At 32.9% G+C, this 22,491-nt stretch overlaps 2 pseudogenes; both read right to left on the bottom strand.

The window, feature by feature from the left end:
• Window positions 1–10,821: 10,821 nt before the first annotated feature.
• Window positions 10,822–14,207, bottom strand: LOC107948933 (cytochrome b-like; annotated as a pseudogene).
• A 393-nt stretch (window positions 14,208–14,600) lies between these two features.
• On the bottom strand, window positions 14,601–16,884 carry LOC121223196 (photosystem II CP47 reaction center protein-like; annotated as a pseudogene).
• Window positions 16,885–22,491: the final 5,607 nt, after the last annotated feature.

The raw sequence follows: 22,491 nt of genomic DNA, 5'->3' as shown, positions 1-22,491 counted from the left end.
AAAAATTTATGACTTTAAAGGAGTTTTAATATAAATTGTAGAATGTGTTTTGATTGTCATTTGTGGTAACTCTCGAGGCTTGGCCTTGTTGTCTAGGCCGGTTATGGGGTATTACAAAATTACTTATTTAAATATAAATATTTAAGTTTATTTTAGAAAATAGAAAAACAAAATTAGGTTGGATTAAATTAGAAAGTACTGGGTCGAAAAGTCTGGGAAGTACTCATAACTAGACTCGATGTGAGAGAGGCCCAAAATCCCCTCATGGAATATGAAAGAGCAACAACCCTAGTTGGAATACTAGGGGTGTGCCGCCCACCCTAATCCTACTCTAAATAGGGAGTGTTTTTCTATTTGAAATAAACTTCTCTAGTTCAAAAAGGGTTTTATCTTTTCTCCCTGTAAATAGATGGCATCGATAGGGCTATTAACACACAACTTTCAGATATTGTTATTCTTCCCGAAAATAGAGAGACTTTTATTCTCTAAGAATTAAATATATTTTCTGAAATAACGATTTTTTTATTTCTTTTTGAAGAGAGAAATTTTCATTTTCACCCTAAAAAGTAAATAAAACTATTTCTAGTTTCTGTGTTTGATTCGTTTTGTTCGAGCCCACACTCGAAGGAATTCGTGGTACAAGAATAGCGGAGAAGATTGTTTGGTTGAGAGCCGGGAATGACAAATATTCGTCTATTTGAAAACACATGTATAATTTCGATCTAGGATTTATTGCTATAAATATCACAAATCGGGTCAGTTTTCAAAATTTTTATTTTCCGTTGTGCAAGAAAACTATTTTCAAATTGGATTTTTTCCAACAGCGCTCACGATCTACAAGGCTACTTTGGGTAGTGGGATGTTGGCTTTAGGACCGAAGTAACGAAAAATGGATGTTCTCAAACCGAAAGAGTTAAAAGGGGCAAGACCCGTGAGGGAAGTGGTAAGATTTCTCTAAAGAGTGGAACAATACTTCCGTACGATGGACATTAGTGATGATGCCACTAAGGTAAACACTGCCTCAATTTATTTTACTCATGTTGCTCTCTAATGGTGGTGCCATAGGTTCATGGATGAGAAACATGGTGGGATGAATATTAAAACTTGGAAGGAGTTCCAAAGAGAGTTGAAGAAGTTATTTTACCCACAGTGTGCCAATGAGGTGGCTCGGGAAAAGTTGCGCCGTCTTACGCAACAAGGTACTATTTGAGAATATGTTCAAGAGTTTAGTGAGTTGATGCTTCAAATCATTGACTTGAGTGAAAAAGACGCATTTTACTTATTTAAGGATGGGTTGAAGCCTTGGGTGAAACAAGAGTTGCATTGACAAGGTATCACTGAGCTTACTCTAGCCATTGTTGAAGCGAAATCCTTTGTCGAGCTTGGTTTGAGGAAAGGAAAATTTGAGTCTTCCAAGCCTAATGAAAAGGCAATGTCGAGGAAGATAAAGAAGGAGATGATAAGTATGGAAACGATAATAATGGCAATACAAAACCATAAAATAGGAAGGGGAAAACCAACAACAACCCAAAGAAGAAGGGGAGCAAGATAAAGTGCTTCATTTATGGGTAAGGAATTGTTTGAAGAGATCTGTGTTTTCGACCATCAATGGGAATGATGAGCCAGAAAAAGCACCTATGAGGCTTGGTTCGATCATCCATGGTCTCGAAGCCAAGATGGGCAAAGACAGTGAGAAAAAGCCAATGAAGTGCTTCTTTTGTAGTGGTCCACATAAGATGCAGGATTGTCCAGAGCGATCTAAGCTGTTCGTGATCAGTAAAGAAGAAAAACTGGAGCTTGATGGAGTAAGGCTTCAACGCTTGGGTCAATGATACTCACTCATACAAAGAGGAATAACTGATATTTAGGGTTGATATTTGTGGACATCAACATCGCAGGCAAGAGAAAAAGTGCTCTTGTTGATACGGGAGTATCAAATCTATTCATGTTAGAGAAAGTTGTGATCAAGCTGTGATCAAACTTGGTCTTTCGATTAGAAAATTGAATAAGAAGATCAAGATAGTAAGTTTCGAAGATGTCCTGACTGTGGGAGCAGCATGAGGACTGGAGCTAAAAATTGACGAGTGGGAAGGCAAGGAAGATTTCAAGGTAATCTATTTAAATGACTATGATTTTGTTCTTGGCTTGAACTTCCTTGACAGGATTAATACGTGTCTTTTTCCTGTTGCTAATTGCATTAATATATTTTATGATTCGCAATCATGATTTTTTGTGCGAGTAAATCGAGATATGAAGGTTGGGACCAAGGTATTGTCGGCAATCCAGCTAGCCAAGGATGTTTCGTATGGGAGGAACATTGACTCAGTAGATCGGACTGCTAAGGAAGCCCATTTGGAAATGCTAATAGGGCATAAAACTGATATGAAGCCTATGGATCTATCAGTGGAGCTACCAACTATGAGAGATGTGGGTCGTGCATAAGAATTTTAGGGTAAAGTGGTGATGCAAACTGGGTAGTTGAGACGAGTAAATGTTGTGAGTGAGGTACGTCTCAAACACTTTGATAGTGTTTTTTCATTTTGACTTGTTGAATTGGAAAAGTTACATAGACCCTTTCAAAGTTCCAAACAGGGAAGTCGAGGGGCTTAAAAACAAAAGTTGGCAAAAAAATTCAAGGTTAACCCAATGTTCAACTTAAGTGTGTCGAAGCCTAGTTGTGCGAGACAACCGAATAATGAGACTAGTCAGGAAAGGGTTAAGGCATTGAGAAAGTTCGAAAGCAAGTCAAACCAATGTCATTCCAAGGACATTGCGAGAATGGGTGGGGGAATGTCATGGGCCATGATTCAAAGCCCATGACCAAAGCACAAACAACATCTCATAAAGGTCAACATATTCAATGGGGCTTATTTGACTCACTTGAACTGACCCAATTTGAAGAACAAGTGACGAAGTCCATCTACTTAAAGTCTTTATGGCCCAGTGAAACACTTATTGTAAATTAAATAATATATTGAGAGCATTTACTCAAACACTTGGTGTGTTTTGTTTTTCTATGAATATTTTGTTCTTTTGAGCTTTCTTTTGTCTTTGATTTGTTGGAAAAAAAGGGGTTTGGAAAACGCAACAGAAAATAAATTTAGAAAAAAAATCAGAGTTTTAAATTTTTTTCCAAAATAAGATCTTGGTTGTGATATCTAAAGTAATAAACATTTAATCAAAATTGTACCTTTTTTATTCGTCTAAGATGAGCGCTTCGACCAAGTAGTCTTCTCCATTATCTTCAAGCTCACGTCTGCCAATTGTGGGCTTGCTTCGAATTATAAAATTTTCCACAAAATTACCAATGGGGTAATTTCACAATTTCTCTAAAATTTTGGGTAAAATTGTAAATCAAAAAAATATGTTTAGAATTTTTTTGAAATAATCTCTTCAGAGAATTTTCTCTCTACAACTTTCTCTTGAATACAAGTGTGTAAAATAATGACCCAAGACTCTCTTTATATCGGGAGAGTTTAGAGAGTTTAACTATGACTAAACTTAATCACTTTAATACTAAATTATTATAATATTTATCAATATAAATATTAGATTAAATTTACTAGTAAATCTTATTAAAATAATAGTACATTTATCAACAAGATCAACATTAAATTAAATTTAATATTAAGATAATAACTTTAATATTCAATTAATAAAATACTATTAAGATAAGTATTAAATTAAATTTAATATTAAACTATAAAAATAATATTATTTTTGGAATAGTTAATCTAAAATTAAATTCTCTGGTAGAGTCCTAATAGGAGAGTATAACTCTTCCACTGCTCAACCACCAAAGACAAACCATCGTCGGCCGCTGGAACGTCACCGTCGTAGCCCTCGGCACCGCCGTGTCTGATGATGTAGGTGCGACACCTTTACGACAACCCAAGTTGGTTTGGTTATTGTTGGTTCGGTTCGGGTCAGTGATGACCTAGCCAGTCTGGTCTAGCCACCGATTCGACTGTCGGCTCAGTTCGACTAGTTTTTGGGTTTTGGGCTCCCTGGCCCAATTTAATAACTTAAGTCCAATTTTCAAGTTCAATTACCTATTAGGAAAATTGTTTGACTTGAAAATTAAATTTCAAAAATATCATATTAATTTTAATTAATTTGATTAATTTAATTTTACTTGATCAAAATTAATTTTCCCAAAAATTACTTAGATTTTCCAAATTAATTTTTGAAGAAAATTCTTTAATCAAATTCCCTAGTTGAACAATTCTCACGACCACCTAATTTAATTCCAAATCGAATAAATCGACTAAATTAAATTATTTCCAAAGTCGTAGAATTTTTTTTAGAATCAAATGCAGTTCGATCAAACTTTTGTTGAGCTAGTAGAGGGACCAATCGGACATATACAATTAGGCTATAATAATGACAATTATGTCCAGAAGCATTGTTCCGATAATTCGCAATTACTTAATCATGGAGTCAGTCCACAAGAAGTACTATGATTGAAAACTCTATATTGAATACTCTTAACGAAAACAATTCATCCAACTGTTTTGCCCAATGACCTCATCATGTGTGTATTACCCTTATATGATATCATTGATTCCTTTGAGTTAAATACATTCACTCAATACAATCCTATTTTATCTCATTATCACCATTGTGTCTTCTTAATGATTAATATGACCACCGTCAACAAATGACGATGATAAATTGCTCGTTCGAAAAGAAACAACCTATGACCTTGTTCCATATTTATTAATCCACACAATGCCAATGAGAGGATATCATTAACTCTTTAATTGAGCTATGAATTCCACTGTTGCTAGTAAAACCATGCCATACACAGGTCATGTACCCAACATATCAGCTATGGGCTCGATCATCTTTAGAGTATAAGCCTCCATTTATATCAAAGTACATGAGTTGGATACGCATGGTCAGTGACTAACTCAGGATTTAGGTAAATCACACCATGAACATTACAAGTGAATTGTTTCACAAACGGATTTAGAATTAATTTATCTTGGGTCCAATCCAATGTATCATCCTACAAATGAATACATCTATGTCTCTACCCATGAAGTCAACTACTTCGATAGCCAAGACTAGTCATCTCCCTAATTGGAATTGTAGATGACATAGTAATCATTCTTAGTATTTGAATCAAATGCTAACTTCGATTCTTTTACGGGATTATGACTTATTTAGATTATCTATTGAAGTAGTCTTTCTCGCAATGTAAACGCTCTTACAATGCCAACTATCTTTAGTTTGAACCTAGACAATCAATAAACTAAAATTTGCTTGTCACAATTTCGCTATGCATGTAAAATATAAAACACAAAAATAAAAAAGACATAATAGTCAAATGTGAAATTAACTTTATTTATCTATTCATCGTTCAAATAAATAGAAAACAGTTACATGTTTACTACAATATGAGCACTTTTTCCAACAATCTCCCACTTGCCCTAGTGAAGTAAATGTGTCATGTTTCGCATTCTTATATCCTTGATATGTTTGTTAAAAATCCTAGTTACAAGTGTCTTAGTAAACGGATCCACAAGGTTATCTTTAGAAACTACTTTCATCACATCTACAATTCTTTAGACTATTACCTCTCGTATTAAGTGATACTTTCGATCAATGTGTTTTATCCGCTTGTGACTTCTCATTTCCTTGGCATTAGCTACTGTAGCACCGTTATCACAATATAGTGTTATAGCTTTTTCCATAACAGGAATGACTTCAAGATCAGTTAAGAACTTTCGAAGCCATATTGCTTCTTTTGTTGCCTCAAAAGAAACTACATACTCGGCCTCTATAATAGAGTCAGCAGTGCTAGTTTGTTTTACACTTCTCCATACTATGGCTCCACGGTCTAGAACAAATAGATATCCCGACGTTGATTTCCTCAAATATTTACAGGTTTGGAAGTTTGAGCTTGTGTATCCAACAAGAGTAAGGTTCTCCCCAGAATACACAAGCATATAATCCCTGATTCTTTAAGATACCTTAATATATGCTTTACAACTTGCCAATGCCTGAGACCTGGATTCGCTTAATATTGACTAACCATTCCTACTGTGAAAAAGATATCTGGACGTGTGTAAAGCATCACATACATAAGGCTTCTAACTGCTGAAGCATATGAAACTTTACTCATATGCTATTTTTTTCCGCTGTCTTAGGACAATCATCTAAAGAAAGATGAAAGCCTGATGTAGATGGCTGAACGCCTGGCTTCGCATCTGTCATTGCAAAATGTTTTGGTACCTTATCAATGTATGAAGCTTGAGATAGAGCTATCGTTTTATTCGTTTAATCCCTAAGGATTCAAATTCCAATAATAGAACTAGCTTCACCCAAGTCCTTCATGCTAAACTATTGAGTTAACCATAGTTTAACCAATGACAATTCTCCTACATAGTTTTTGATAAGTAGAATATCATTGACATGTAAAATAAGGAAGACCACCTTTTTGTCCTTTATACGCTTATAAACACAAGGTTCATCAACGTTTTGCTCAAATCCAAAAGTCTTGATCGTTTGATAAAATCTTTTATTCCATGAATGGGATGCCTACTTAAGCTTATAAATGGATTTTAGTAGTTTGCAAACTTTCTACTCCTTTCCTTTGATAACAAAGCTAGTGGGTTGAGCCATGTAAATGGTCTCATCAAGATAGCCATTCAAGAATGTTGTCTTGACATCCATTTACAGGACTTAAGTATAGCTACTGAAGAGAAGGTCTCATCATAATCGATGCATTCTTTCTGTGTGTAGCCTTTCCCTACAAGTCTAGCTTTGTATGTTTCTATTTTCCCTTCCGTATTCCTCTTTTTCTTGTAAATCCACTTACAACTTATCCTAACTGGTAAGTCTACAAGTTTCCACATCGTATTGGATTTCATAGAATTCATTTCAGCATCCATGACCTCTTTTCAGAACTTGGAATCAATGTCTTGCATAGCCTCCTCGTAGGTGAGTGGATTATCATTCTCACGATTGGTTTCCCTATTATAAATACTACCATCATAGATGAAAAAGTCTGGTTTCTTAAAAACTCTCCCGCTACGATGGATTCCCCTATGCTGTTGATTGTTTGCAGGTCTTTCTACAACTTTCTTAAGAATTGAACTTGGTGATTGTTCTACCACTCCAAAAATTTCCTCAAGTACTTCGAGGCTTAAAGTTATCCATGTAGCTTTCCTCAAGAAAAGTAGCATGAGTAGAAACTTTAGTCGTATTATCTTTCATATTACAGAATAATCCTCCTTTTGTTCCTTACGAATATCCTACAAACATGCACAATTTTTTCCGTGCATCCAACTTCTTTGCATTCTTATCCAGAACATGTGCTGGACAACCCCATATTCTAAAGTGATTTAGAGCAGGTTTCTTTCCATGCCACAATTCATAAAGTGTCTTATAAGTAGGCTTGGTTGACATATCATTTAGAATATAGCAAGTCGTTTGTATCGTATATCCCTAGAAGGAAGTAGAAAGTCGTGAATAGTTTAACATTCAATGAACCATGTCAAGCAATGTTCTATTCATTCTCTCAACTATGCCGTTCTACTATGGAGTGCTTGGCACAATCAATTGGGATAAACCACATTCTCTATGAAGTATTATAAGAACTCACTGGACAAGTATTCCCCACCTCGGTCAAACAGAAGATTCTTTATAGATAAACCTAATTGCTTTTCCACTTCCGCATGAAACTCTCAAAATTTATCAAAGGTTTTTATTTTGTGGTGCATTAGATGTACATATCCATATCGAGAATAGTCGTCGATAAAAGTTAGTAATAATCGTAACTTCCTTGGGCACTGATGCTTGTGGGACCATATATATTAGTGTGCACAAGTTCTAAAGGTTGGTTGGCCCTTGTACCTTTCACATTAAAAGAATTCTTAGTCATTTTACCTTCCAAGAAAAATTCACATTATGGAAAAATAACTTCCTTAAGCATACTTAAAGGACCATCTTTCATGAGTCTAGTGATTCTTTTTTGGTTAACATGACTAAGTCTTAAGTGTCATAGGTACCCCTCATTAGAGTAAGAAGATTTAAGCTTTTTATTCACTATTTCAGTTTGAAGCATCAAGTAGTTATTTGGTTTGATAAAGTAGAGATTGTTTTCCATCCATCCATTACAGATTAAAGAACAATTTTTTTGAACAACAATCCCTTTATTGAATGTCATGGTATAACCGTCATAAAATAAACATGCTAAAAATTAAATTCCTTTTAAAATGAGGTACATAAAAGATGTTCTTTAAAACAACCTTCCTAAAGTTATCAAAGTGTAAAATAACTTCTCTCACTGCTTCGGCTGAAACATAGCTCCTATCTACAGTTTACAACGAGAGACTCTTTCTCTTAGCAAACTTCTCGTTTTGCTGAACCCCTGTAAAGAAACACATAAATACTTAGTGGCTCCAAAATCAATAACCTAATTGCCAATTGATTTTTCCACTAAGCAAGCTTAAACCATAAAGAGTTTCATACCTTTGCCCTTTTTGGCTAGGTAATTCAAACACTCATTGCAGTTTGATTAGAAATGTCCTTTTCTGTTGCAGAAGAAACATTTGATCTTTTTAGGATATTTTGACTTCTTTTCCTTCTTCCTATCCACACAAGGTGGAATCGAAGACTTAGTTGGTTTCTTCTTTCTCTTAGCTTTCTGCTTCCCCTTAGAGGACGAGGGGCCCATAGCTAAGTTCACTTTAGGTTCTCCTGAACAAACTTACTGTAACACCCCAAACTCAGCCTAGATATTACGGTCGGATTATGGAGTTCACATCACTAGATAAAAGAAAGTATTGGTGTTTTGAAGAACCAATTCCACCAGGTTAAAACTTCATTGTCTTTTAAAAAAAAAACATTTCAAACATGTCAACATATCAAGTTAAATTATTTTTAATGAAAACCTTAAACTTAGTTTACAATGACAATTACTTGAAAACTTAGTTTCGTTTTAGGAAGAATTATTTATCACTTGAGCTTTATTTAAACTATCTATTTTAGACCTTGTGAACTAAACAAACATAAAATGTCCAAAAATTAATAAACCACAATATAGTCTGAAATATCTGGTTTAAACACATAGAATAAAACCATAATATAGTGTATTAAAACTATGAAATCCGACTCTTCCATGACGCCGTCCAAAGCTAAGTCGGGGGATTACCTGAAACAAAACAAACAAAAACGTGAGCTAATAGCCTAGTGTGCATTTTGGCCCAAAGTCCAAAGATCATACATCAATGATATATATATCAGTGTATCACATATCACATAAATTTCAGTTTATTCATATCTTATCACATTATAGCTTAGGATACGGTGCCATTTTGTGCTAGATCATATCGAACATATCATACATAATATATCCTACCCCTATTGCTACACACCAGCTCCATCCATCCAATCACACCACGATGTGGAGGTATACCACTCTTATATTTGCAATTAGGCTACCTTACACATAATTTTGCGGTCTAGCCACCATATTTGCAGCAAATACTACTATATACACTTCCTCTAATGCATCATATCCCACCCCATGAATAAACAAAACATAAATATATTTTAGACATAACATAATCATAAACAGACGACATGCTCACGTGCAAAATTTATTTATGTGTAACATATCTTATAGTTAAATTTTAGCATTAATGTTTATCGTGTTTTTAATTATACACATACAAGTTTAGGTGCTAAAATTACAATTTTTTCAGCTCTTATGACATCCTTAAATCCAAATATCAGATACTCTAAACGACCCTTACTCGAGTCTTAAAATTTGCCAAAAAGGACTTACACGGTCGTGTGGCCCTTTCGACCCGGAGAACTAGAAGGAACATGCATTACATGTGCAAAATCTGAGAAAATACCCCACGAATATTCTACCATAGTAGGTATTCAAGAATCAGTCCATGAAATTTTAATGAATTTGAAAGAAATTGTATTGAGAGGGAATTTGTATGGAACTTGTAACGCCTTTATTTGTGCCAAGGGTCCCAAATATGTAACTGCTTAAGACATCATCTTACCACCTTCTGTGGAAATCGTTGATAATACACAGCATGTAGCCAGCCTAACCAAACCAATTGATTTCTGTATTGGATTATAAATCGAGAGAAATAGAGGATACGGTATAAAAACGCCAAAGAACTTTCACGACGAAAGTTATCCTATAGATGTTATATTCATGCCTGTTCGAAATGCGAATCATAGTATTCATTGTTATGGACATGATAATGAAAAACAGGAGATACTTTTTCTAGAAATATGGACAAATGGATGTTTAACTCCGAAAGAAGCACTTCATGGAGCCTCTCACAATTTGATTGATTTATTTATTCCTTTTCTACACGCGGAAGAAGAAAACTTACATTTAGAAAACAATCAACACGATGCTACTTTACCTTTTTTCCGTTTCATGATAGATTAGTTAAACTAACAAAAAAGAAAAAAGAAATAGCATTGAAATTGATTTTTATTGACCAATCAAAATTGCCTCCCAGGATCAATAATTGTCTCAAAAGGTCCAATATACATACATTATTGGACCTTTTGAAAAACAGTCGAGAAGACCTTATGAAAATTGAACACTTTCGCATAGAAGATGTAAAACAAATATTGGGCATTCTAGAAAAGAAGTAGAAAAAGCATTTCGAAATTGATTTATCAAAATTTTTAATCCAATAGATTTTGAACCTTTAGCACAATCCATAGATTCGGACCAGAATTGAATAAATGTATCTAGGGAGAATTCAGTTTGCCTTTGAAGTGACTACTCCCTAGATACGCACATCATGACATTTTTTTAATTGATTCAATTTAAAAAAGACCTAAAGTTAGGGATTTATCAATCGGTATTGTTGCTCCAATACCCAACCAAAGGGCTACTGTAGTACCAATCAAAAAAATGGTTGTCGCTACTAGACGATGAAATGGATTTTGGAAGTTATTAACATTTTCCAAAAATGGTACTATTAATAATCCTGCGGGTACTGAAACCATTAAAAGAACACCCAATAACTAGTTAGGTACTATACGAAATATTTGAAATACAGGAAAGAAATACCATTCAGGTAATATTTCCAAAGGACTTGCAAATGGATCCGCAGGTTCACCAATCATTGAAGGTTCTAGAACCGCTAAGCCCATGTTACAAGCAATAGTACTGAGATTTACTACTAGAAAAATATATAAAAGATCATTGGGCCATGCGAGTTCCCCATAATAATTATGACCCATACCTTTAGCTAATTTATCTCTTAATACAGGATCGTTCAAGTCAAGTTTTTTTGTTATTAGGATAGGTGAATTTTTCTAGATCCATCCCCCAAAGGAACCGGACATGATAATTTTTCATCATCCGGCTCAAGCAAAATTCAATTGAATCAAATGGATACAAACGGATACCTATAAAATAAATCTATGTTCTTTATGTTTAAAATAAATTTATATGTTATCCCCACATATGAATGGTTCCATATTTAAGAAAAAAGGTACCCGATTCCATTTTACGGAGTTGTAATTATACATTCCAAGGAATTTCATTTTTACAGGTAAATGCTCAATACCCAAGTAGGCGTACAAAGTTGATCGTGATCAAGTGCTTTATGGGTCATCTTAAGCCTTGAGATTCACCTTTATCCCAAAAATATATCGAGATTTTTTACATACAAAAGATTTACTTGTTACTAATATAGTCTAGCCTTTGCTCTTCTTTAGATCCCTTGTTTCACTCCGATAGTATAATTAAATCGGGTCGATGCAGAAGAAATGAATGCATTTTCATACTATTAAGATAAGAAAGTAAAAAAAAACTAAAATCTAATTTGGATTATGCCAAATCACTTATTTTCTACTGGATCTTACGGAGCCCTATTTATATACAACATCGTCAGGTCTGATCATAAAAAAAAGATTCTCTTCAAGCGAACCAGCCTATCCTTTGTATGGGGCTTACACGGTGGTTGAAACAAAGACACATTTGGTTGTGAATTCCAATGTAGCAGATAAAGGCATATTTTTGCATGGCCCAATCAATAGTTCAAGTCATACACTCCCATAATCCATTTTCTCTTCGGGGAACTCCCTTCAACTATTAATGTCATATCAAATAAATAATAGAATATTGTTTTAGTTGAAAGGAAATATCCAAATACATGTCTTATTTTTTTTTCAATAATCCATATTTGTAGCAATGAAATACTATTGTTCCTCCCCCAAGTAATAAGATAAATTATTGGTTACAATATAACTATGGTCTATATTCTCTATAAAGGACTAGAAATGCCTTGCTTACGTATCATTAGGAAATGCATTAACATAAATACAACAGTAAGAAGGGATAATACAAAAATGTGTAAACTATAAAAACGGGTCAAAGTGGATTGTCCCATACTAGCACTTCCACGTAATAACCCTGTTATCAGAATAGCGTCCGGAACGCCTATTACAATTTTGACTGCCCAATAACCAACTTGGTCCCGAGGTAAGGAATAACCTGTTACGCCAAAAGATGCGGTCAACACAACCAGAACCACGCCTGTAACCCAAGTTAATTCTTGAGGTTTTTTAAAACCACCAATGAGATAGACACGAAATATGTGCAGGATCATCATTAAGACCATCATACTTGACGACCATCGATGAACTGATCGGATTAACCAACCAAAGTTAGCTCCAGTCATTATGTATTGAACAGAAGTAAAAGCCTTAGAAATGGTTAGACGATAGTAAAAAGTCATAGCAAATCCTGTAACTAGTTGTACCAAAAAACAAAGCGTAATTCCTCCTAGACAATAAAATATGTTAACATGATGAGGAACATATTTACTAGTTATATCATCTGCAATCGCCTGAATTTTGAGGAGCTCTTTTGACCAATCATAGAATTTATTGAGATAGGTAAACCAAGAGGACCCCTCTCGAGAACCGTATATGAGAATTTCATCTCGTATAGCTCAAACAAAAACACCCAAGTAATAGCTGAAATGGATATGGAATAGAAAGTTTGAAACTTCTTAATCTTTTCTTTCAATTTTATCTGAAGACACAAAAGAGTGAAAATCCAAAAGCTTTTTTTTTGTAGTTGTAATTATAATGCCAAAAAATCAAGTCGGCGCAATTGTCTTTATGTTGATCGTTACAAGCCTCTTGAATCTTTTATTTACCTACTTATTTCTTTTTCTTTGCTTTGATTTGTTCTTTGCATGAAATGTGGCTTTATTCTTGTTTTCTTTCTTTTTGATAAGAATTCTCTTGTTAAGACCCTATGAATCAATTGAAACTTTAGATTCATACCAGAACCGCGATGATTCAATAAAACCTTCAAACTAAGTCCAAAGATTCTTTGAGTAAGAACCATTGGATCATCACTTATTCAATCAATAGAATAGATATAATAAACAAAAAAAAGAAAAAGGTTTGTCCTTTGATCAAAATAAGCATAAACTAAATGAGAGTTTGAAAGAATAAAAAATCTTTCGATTTATAAATAATATAACACTTTCTTTGAATTTTTTTTTGAGTTTGGTTGCGAGGTTTGAATATTAAGTATGAATCATAGTTCAAATACTTTGTGATCCATTTCATATATTCCATGCTCCAGATATAAGAATGACTATCCGACGGGATAAAACTATCTCGATCAAGATGACAGATCCATTTTCTATACTATCAATAGGATCAATTATAACAAGTCACACACTCATATTCTGGAAATACAGAAACAAATAAATTTCACGGTCGAACTATCGAAATAGAATGGGGCTAAAAAAATAAGAGAACTAAAAGTTTCACTTTTTGTATTGAAAAGCAAGGCTTCGTGATTCTTGTGAATCTAATTCATTGATATTCCATCCAGTAAAACGGAAAAATTATAAATCTCCAAAATAATAGATAAGAATATCGCAAATAAAGCCATTGCGACACCTATCGAAGGAGTCGTTCCCCATCCAGGGCCTACCTTACCTTATTCCGAATTCAATGGTTTCAAAAAATCCCCTACAACAGTTCGTTTTGGACCAGATCTAGAATTACCCTCAACGGTTTGTGTAGCCATAAATCTTATTTTGTAATCAATGAGATCTGTTGACTTTGTATATCATTCCGCTGTAAATAAACAATATTATCATAGACCCATTGTGATCTTGAAATTATATAATAATGGAAACAACAACCTTAGTCGCCATCTCTATATCTGGTTTACTCGTAAGTTTTACTAGGTACGCCTTATATACTGCTTTTGGGCAACCCTTTCAACAATTAAGAGATCCATTCGAGGAACACGGGGACTAATTGAATTAATGAGCCTTCCAATATTGAGAGGCTCATTACTTCAATTGAGATAATGAAAAATCATTTCATTTTTTTAGTTAGAATTTTAGGCGGTTCTCGAAAAAAGATAGCTAAAAATATTATCCCTGGAGTAGATACTAAGAGGAATGTATAAACCAATGCTTCCATAAATTCGATCGTGGTTTACAATTATAGCTTCCGTACCTGTTTATTTGGAATCATCTCCCGAATAAAATAAAGAAATAACAAGAATCAAAGAAAATGTAGCTATTTAAATCAAGATTTTTCCAGCAGCCTATGGCAAATCACAAATAAAAGTAGAAGCGAAAAATACCAAAGAAATCTTGCATCAGACTACTTGTCTTCTTGTAGTTGGATCTCCAAGTTTTTGAAATGCTCCAAATTCCACTTAAGCATCCAAATCTGGATCAATACCGGCAAAAACATCTCTGAACAGGGTTCTAGCACCATGCCAAATGTGTTTGAAGAAGAAAAGCAAGGCAAACAAAGCACGCCCAAAGGTAAACCAACCCCTCAGCCTGCTACAAAAAACACCATCGAATTTCAAAGTAGCACGATCTAATTCAAAAAGTTCACCCAATTGAGCACGTCTAGCATATTTTTTCACAGTAGCAAGATCACTATAACTCACTCCATTGAGTTCACCGCCATAGAACTCAATCGTTACACCTACTTGTTCGATACTATACTTTGATTCTGCCCTTCTAAAAGGGACATCTGCTCTAACAATTCCGTCTCCGTCTACCAAAACAATCGAAAATGTTACAAAAAAAAGTAGGCATACGACATACAAAAAGTTTGCGCCCGTCTTTATCTCTAAAGATAGTGTGCCGTAACCACCCAATGCTATTCCATCCCCGTGGTCTATTGAACCCACTCTGAATAATCCTTCTTTTGCCGGATTATTTCCAATGTAATCATAAAAAGCTAATTTTTCAGGAATTTTAGACCAAGCTTCTGATAAACTTTGATTTTTGGCTAACCCAGCACTAACCATTTGATATATTTCTTGCTGGAAGTATCCTTGATCCCATTGATAACGAGTAGGACCAAATAATTCGATGGGGGTAGTTGCTAAACCGTACCACATAGTTCCGACAACAACAAAAGTTGCAAAAAAAGACAGTAGCTATACTACTGGAAAGGATGGTTTCAATATTTCCCATATGTAATCCTTTGTATAAACGTTGGGGCGGGCGGACACTAAGATGTAATAAGCCCGCTAATATGCCCAATGTCCTTGCCTAGCCTGTGTGGTCCACATGGGCCACCTACACGGTCTATAGAAATGTACACGGTCGTGTGGAAATTAGGTAGTTTCGTAACAGCTTCTGTTTTGCAATTTTATCAGGTTTCAAAGCGATTTTTGGATTTTTTTCACACACACCTAATATCCAAATCAATCTCCCACGCGTCCGGAACTTATGAACCCTACATTCGTTTAACACATCACATCACTTAACCATCAAAATCCATCCAAATTAACATATGATTTGCCAAAATTTTAGTCCCAAAAATCATAATCGAACTCTTACCACTCGAAAATAGCGTTCTAGATGAGTCTTATTCCACTGGAGAAACTTGATTCCCCAAACCTTCGCCTATCCAAAAACCATGGAAAATACTTAACATGATATTAAATAATACAAATAGTAAAACTTAAACTCAAACCCCATTGAAAGACAAACACCCTAGATCAATAAAAAAAAACAATAGTTGAACTTACACTTTTGATGAACCAAAATTGCAACAAGTCCAACACTAAACCCCCCACTAAACCAGAAAGGCAACGCACCTAGAGAAAAATAAAGAAAGAATTGAAATAGAACCCAAATATTCAAGAAGAAAAAGAAAAAAAGAAAAAGAACTAAAAAATAGAGCAAAGAAATATGATGAAAATAACAAAAGCAGACGTGAGAGCAAGAAAAGAAGAAGTGGGTGGTTACCAAGTTGAGAAATAAAAGAAATTTTGATAAGATTTAAATCAATTAAAAGAAATAGGATTTAACCACCAGATTTTTAATAGACTTCCAATAATACTCAATTCCAACAATAGCCAAAACAAAATAATTCAAATTGTGCAATACGAGATTCGAACACCAAACCTTTCACATAAAATCACAATACCTATCACTAATCTAACTTAAATTATTTAACACTAGATAACATACCATGCTTATGAAACTAGGGTGTTACACTTACCACTATTCAACACCAACTTATAGGATTGTAATTCTTTCATGAGCTGAGTCAAGGTAAGTGCCTTGTTCCCCAAGTTGTAAACGGCCCTAAAACCAGCAAACTCATTGGTTAAGGATTTGAACACTATTTCAATTTGAGTGTTCACGTCTAGTTCAGCCCTATTGCCCTCCGCTTTCGCAAAAATCCCATAAGCTTAAGCATATGTTCTTTGACCGAAGTGTCAGTTTTCTGTTGAGAATTCATCAAATTTGTAATAGCGAATTGTCGAGCCAATGTGGGTTGGCCTCCGAGTAAATCCTCTAAATTTGTCATGATCTTTTTAGTAGTACGAAAATTCTCGTGTTGCTTTTGCAACACACTACTCATGCTCGATAACATATAACATCGAACAATCGAGTCAGAATCTCTCCAGCAATTTCTCGCTTTGGGCTAAGCTTCAAGATGGCACATTTCGTCAAGAATGAATTTGTGTTTCTCACAGTTGAGAACTATCAGCAAGTTCTGTTTCCATTCTTGAAATTTATCCTCATTTAATTTATTCATAGTAAGAATGCTAATAAGAAGAGTATGAGACATATTTGAACTAAAAAATAAATAAAAATTCACTAATTACTATATTTGTATTAAGCAAATATTTTTCATTTCAGCAACATATCAAGAATGCAGTATGATGCATGCGTCTTGTATTAAAACCTTGAAAAAATATTTTTTTCGTTGCTATGATCATTCTCACACCCATCAACCATGTCACCTTGGGGTCCTATGATTAATTAGCAAGAACATGGATTACATCCAATCAGTTCGTGAATCTTAATTCTCAAGACTCCATACGAATTAACGATCGTTTAATGTTTGGCAATCATCTCTAGCTTAAATATCGTTTCTTGAGAAACTATTTAATAAAAAATGATCTTGAGTGTGTAACCATTGACTCAACACCCATCATGAACATCCTCTCATTTGTGAGTCATCTTGAGACATTCTCTCTGAAATTTATACGTGACTAGTTGTCCTGAAAAGGAAATATCATCTAGTGAACCCACATAACAAAGTTTACCTTGGGGTGCGGTCAGGGTAGGAACTAGGTCGAAACTTTATTAAGCTATCACTTAGGGACCATCAATGGAGACCGTAGGTCTTGTTCAAGAACCTTCTCCTACTCAATATTTTAAAAATATGCAAGATTTTTATCCTAAATTTCAAGAGTGATCATACATTAGTCCTAGTGGCATTCTTACCTAATCTAAATGATATCCTTCTAATATATGTATGACATGCTATGAAAATTTTATAATATTCACATTCATTCACAAGAACCAGTCAATCATAAAAACAAATAATTTTGATTCTCCACAAATTTTCTTTTAAGGGAAAAACCAAAGAAGTGAATATGAACCGTGCACCAAGTAGGGTCTTAGGAAAGGGAGGTAAGTCAAATTTGACCACTTAAAAATCAAGTCTTTCCTAGCTAAAGCCAATCCTAGACTTACACTTTCTCATTACCACACTTCTCACAGTTATCGAATAACCTAAAGAAGTGAATGGAACAATAAAACACATGTATTTCTAATTACCACACTTCTTATTTTTTAAACGATCAATTGTGGATCATCTCATATATATATATCATAATTATAACATTACATAATAGAAATATTATAAACAATTATAAAACATATATATAAGGAGATAGATAATCAAAATAAAATTGCCAACCAAGGTTTGGTTTTATTTCTAGAAAATAAATGAAAATAAAATTACATAATTTTTTGATGCAAGGCATTCCTTGGGTCTTCAACCGCCATCGTATCTTTTCCTCGTCATGAAGTCCTTTTGAAAAAAATACATTTAAGTCCTATATCCGTTTTCGACTCACAAGAATTCTATGAAACTTTAAAAAAAACCCTACGTGGAGATGATAGTCACGGTCTATTTCCTAAGAACCACAACTTCGTCAATAAAAAACAATTATATAATAAATATATAATATCGCATCCATTCCCATATATAACTCAAGACATGCATAATATCTAAAAAAGATCACTTTCTATATAATCAAATCAATCAAGAAGAAGAGAAATACATTTTAATTATCTGTTTATACTTATAGATAGAATGCTACCTAGCTCTGATACCAATTATTAGAAAAACGAGTTGGAAAAACGCAGTGGAAAATAAATTTAGAGAAAAATCAGAGTTTTAAAATTTTTTCCAAAATAAGATCTTGGTTATAATATCTAAAGTAATCAACACTTAATCAAAATTATACCCGATTCGTCTAGGATGGGCGCTTCAATCGAGTAGTCTTCTTCGCTATCCTCAAGCTCATGTCACCGAGTGTGGGCTCGCTTCAAATCAGAAAAATTTTCACAAAAATTACTAGTGAGATAATTTCGCAATTTCTCTAAACTTTTAGGTCAAGTTATAAAACAGAAAAATATCTATAGAAATTTTCAGAGAATTTTCTCTCTACAACTTTCTCTTGAATTCAAGTATATGTAAAATAATGACCCAAGGCTCTCTTTATATAGAGAGAGTTCAATTATGATTAAACTTAATTACTTTAATATTAAATTTAATATTAAATCTTATAAAATAATAGAATATTTATCCACAAGATAAATATTAAATTAAATTTAATATTAAGATAATCATTTTAATATTAAATTAATAAAATACTATTAAGATAATTATTAAATTAAATTTAATATTAAACTATTAAAATATAGCTAATCTAAAATCAAATTCTCTAGTAGAGTCCCAGTAGGAGTGTAACTCTTCCACTGCTCAACCACCAAAGACTAATCATCGCTGGCACCATCGTGTCTGGTGATGCAAGTGCGACACCTTTACGAAACCCTAAGCCGATTCGATCTAGGTCAATAACAGTGCAACCGGTTCGATCTAGCCACCGGTTTGACTGTCATCCCGGTTTGACCAGTTTTTCAGTTTTGGGCTCCCAAACACAATTTAAGATTTCAGGTCCAATTTTTAAGTTCAATTACCCATTGGACCAATTGTCTGACTTGAAAATTAAATTCTAAAAATACCATATTAATTTTAATTAATTTGATTAATTTAATTTTACTTGATCAAAATTAATTTTTCCAAAAATCACTTAGATTTTTAAAATTAAATTTTCAAGAAAATTCTTTAATCAAATTCTCTAGCTGAACAATTCTCATGACCACCTAATTTAATTTCACATTGAATAAATCAAATAAATTAAATTATTTCCAAAGTTGTAGAACTTTTTTTTGATTCAAATGCAGTTCGATCGAGCTTTTGTTGGACATATACAATTAGGCTCTAGTAATTGCAATTATGTCTAGAAGCATCGTTCCTATAATTTGCAAATACTTAGTCACAGAGTCAGTCCACAAGAAAAATCATGATTGAAAACTCCTTATTTTATACTCTTTACAAAAACAGTTGGATGAACTGTTTTATCTAATGACCTCTCATGTGTGTGTTACCTTCATATGATATCCTTGATTCCTTTGAATTAAATCCGTTCACTCAATACAATCCTATTTTATCTCATTGTCACCATTCTGTCTTCTTAGTGATTAATATGATCACTATCAACAAATGACTATGATAAATTACTCGTTCGAGAATAGACAACCCGTGGCCACGTTTCATATTTATCAATCCACACAATGCCAATGTAAGGATATCATTAACTCTTTAATTGAGCTATGAATTCCACTGTTGCTAGTATAACCATGCCATACACAAGTCATGTACCCAACATACCAGCTATGAGTTTGATCATCTTTAGAGCATAAGCCTCCACTTATATGAAAGCACATAAGTTGCATACGCATGGTCAGTGACCAACTCAGGATTTAAGCTAATTACACAATGCACGTGACAAGTGAATTAATTCACAAACGGGTTCAGAATTAATACATCTTGGGTCCAGTCCAATGTATCCTTCTACTAATGAATACATCTATGTCTCTACCCATGGAGCCAACTGCTCCGATAGCCAAAACTAGCCATCTCCCCAATTGGAATTGTAGATGACATAATAATCTTTCTCAGTATTTGAATCAAATACTCACTTCGATTCTTTTACAAGATTATAGACTTATTTAAATTATCTACTAAAGTATGTTGTCTTTCTCGCAATGCAAACGTTCTTACAATGCCACTTATCTTCAGTTTGAACTTAGACAATCAATGAACTAATATTTTCTTATTACAATTTTGCTATGCATGCAAAATATAAAAGACAGAAATATAAAAGACATAATTTTATTTATTTATTCATCGTTCAAATAAATAAAAAATAGTTACATGTTTACTACAATATGAGACATTTCCTAACATGAGTTGCTTCCACTATATTTTTGGTGCTTTAGAGAAATTCTGGGAGAATTCTCACTTTGCGAGAGTTAAGCTGACTTAAGTGTATTTGAAGCGAAAAAATCGCCTAAGGTCGCACGGATTACGAGATGAAAGGTCTAGCCCCATGACATTAACTATTAGTTGTCTTTTCTTAGTTATTCTATCCGCAACAAGTTCGTTAGTGTGATCCCCACCTCCTTTAATAATAAAAGGCTTATATGGAAAAAAAAGCCCTTAAGAAAATACGAAAAAATTAATTCAGCACCTATATTAAATTTGCACCCAATTGAGCCCACGTCATTAACTAAAATAATCAAGTCCGTTTGCTAACAGTTTCAGTCATTGACCACATTGATCGTTAAAATAATTTGATGGACCAATCATGTGGTGACACGTGCCAGTTTTCGATTTAATATAATATTTTTCAATAAAAATATTAAAAATAATAAAAAATTAGAAACAATTATAAAATTATAAAAATTATTAAAAATTTAAATTAAAAAAATTAAAATTTATATAAAATTATAAAAATTATAAAAAAATAAAAAAATTATAAATATTATAAAAATTCTAATAAATTCTAATTTTTTATAAAATTAATAAAACATGCTTAAAATATTTAAAATTTTATCGAAACCTACAAAAATTCTTTAAAACTTATAAAATATTAAAAATTATAAATATTTAAAAAATCTCAAAATTGATATAAATGTATAAAACTTATAAAATATAATAGAAACCTATAAATATTATAAAAATCTAATAAATTTTAATAAATTATTAAAAATATATAAAATTAACAAAATATATTTAAATTTTTATAAAAAAAACTTATAAAAATTCATAGAAAAAACTTATAAAAATATAACAAATTCTAATAAATTATAAAAAAATATTAAAAATTCTGAAAAAGCCATTTAAACCCCTCTAATTAATGAACACATGTCATCACATCAATCATTGGATAATGAGAATAGTTATCAGAATGCTAGAGCCATTTTCATGTTGAATAAAATGTTCTTGATATTCTACAAATAAAATGATAATTGTGGGTCCATTGATAAAACTTTATTTTTATTTTTAAAAGTTTATCTCCAAATTTTTTAGTATAGTAATGCAGAACTTGAAAAAGTTTAAAATTGTTTGCTAAGTATTGCATGATATAAATTATTTTTGATATAGTAAGATACTATCAAAGCAAAATTTCATTATCCAACTATTAACGTATGACAGTATGAAATATCCTGACCAAGGCTTTTAAAACTGGACTAGTGGTTGATATCAATTTTTTAGATTTTTTTATAATTTATTATAATATTTATAAGCTTTTATTTTTTTATAATTTTTATAAGTTATTATAAATTTTAATATTTTTAATATTTAATAATTTTTTTAAATATTTTTATAGGAAAAATATTAAAATAAACCAGAAGCTTCCACGTGTCATCATCTCATTGGTTTATCAATTTATTTTAACAATCAGCCTGGTTAATGACGAAAACTGTTAATGAAGAGACTTAATTAACTTTTTTATTAATGGAGGGGCTTAATTGGGTGATTTTTTTTTTTTGGATAAGGAAAAGAAGGCAGTCAAACTGCCTTAATCAACCGACTCTT

The sequence above is a fragment of the Gossypium hirsutum genome, chromosome D11 (genome assembly GCF_007990345.1).
Source record: "Gossypium hirsutum isolate 1008001.06 chromosome D11, Gossypium_hirsutum_v2.1, whole genome shotgun sequence".
Lineage (NCBI taxonomy): Eukaryota > Viridiplantae > Streptophyta > Magnoliopsida > Malvales > Malvaceae > Gossypium > Gossypium hirsutum.
The sequence above is the reverse complement of the archived record's forward strand: the minus strand, read 5'-3'. Positions and strand labels throughout refer to the sequence as shown.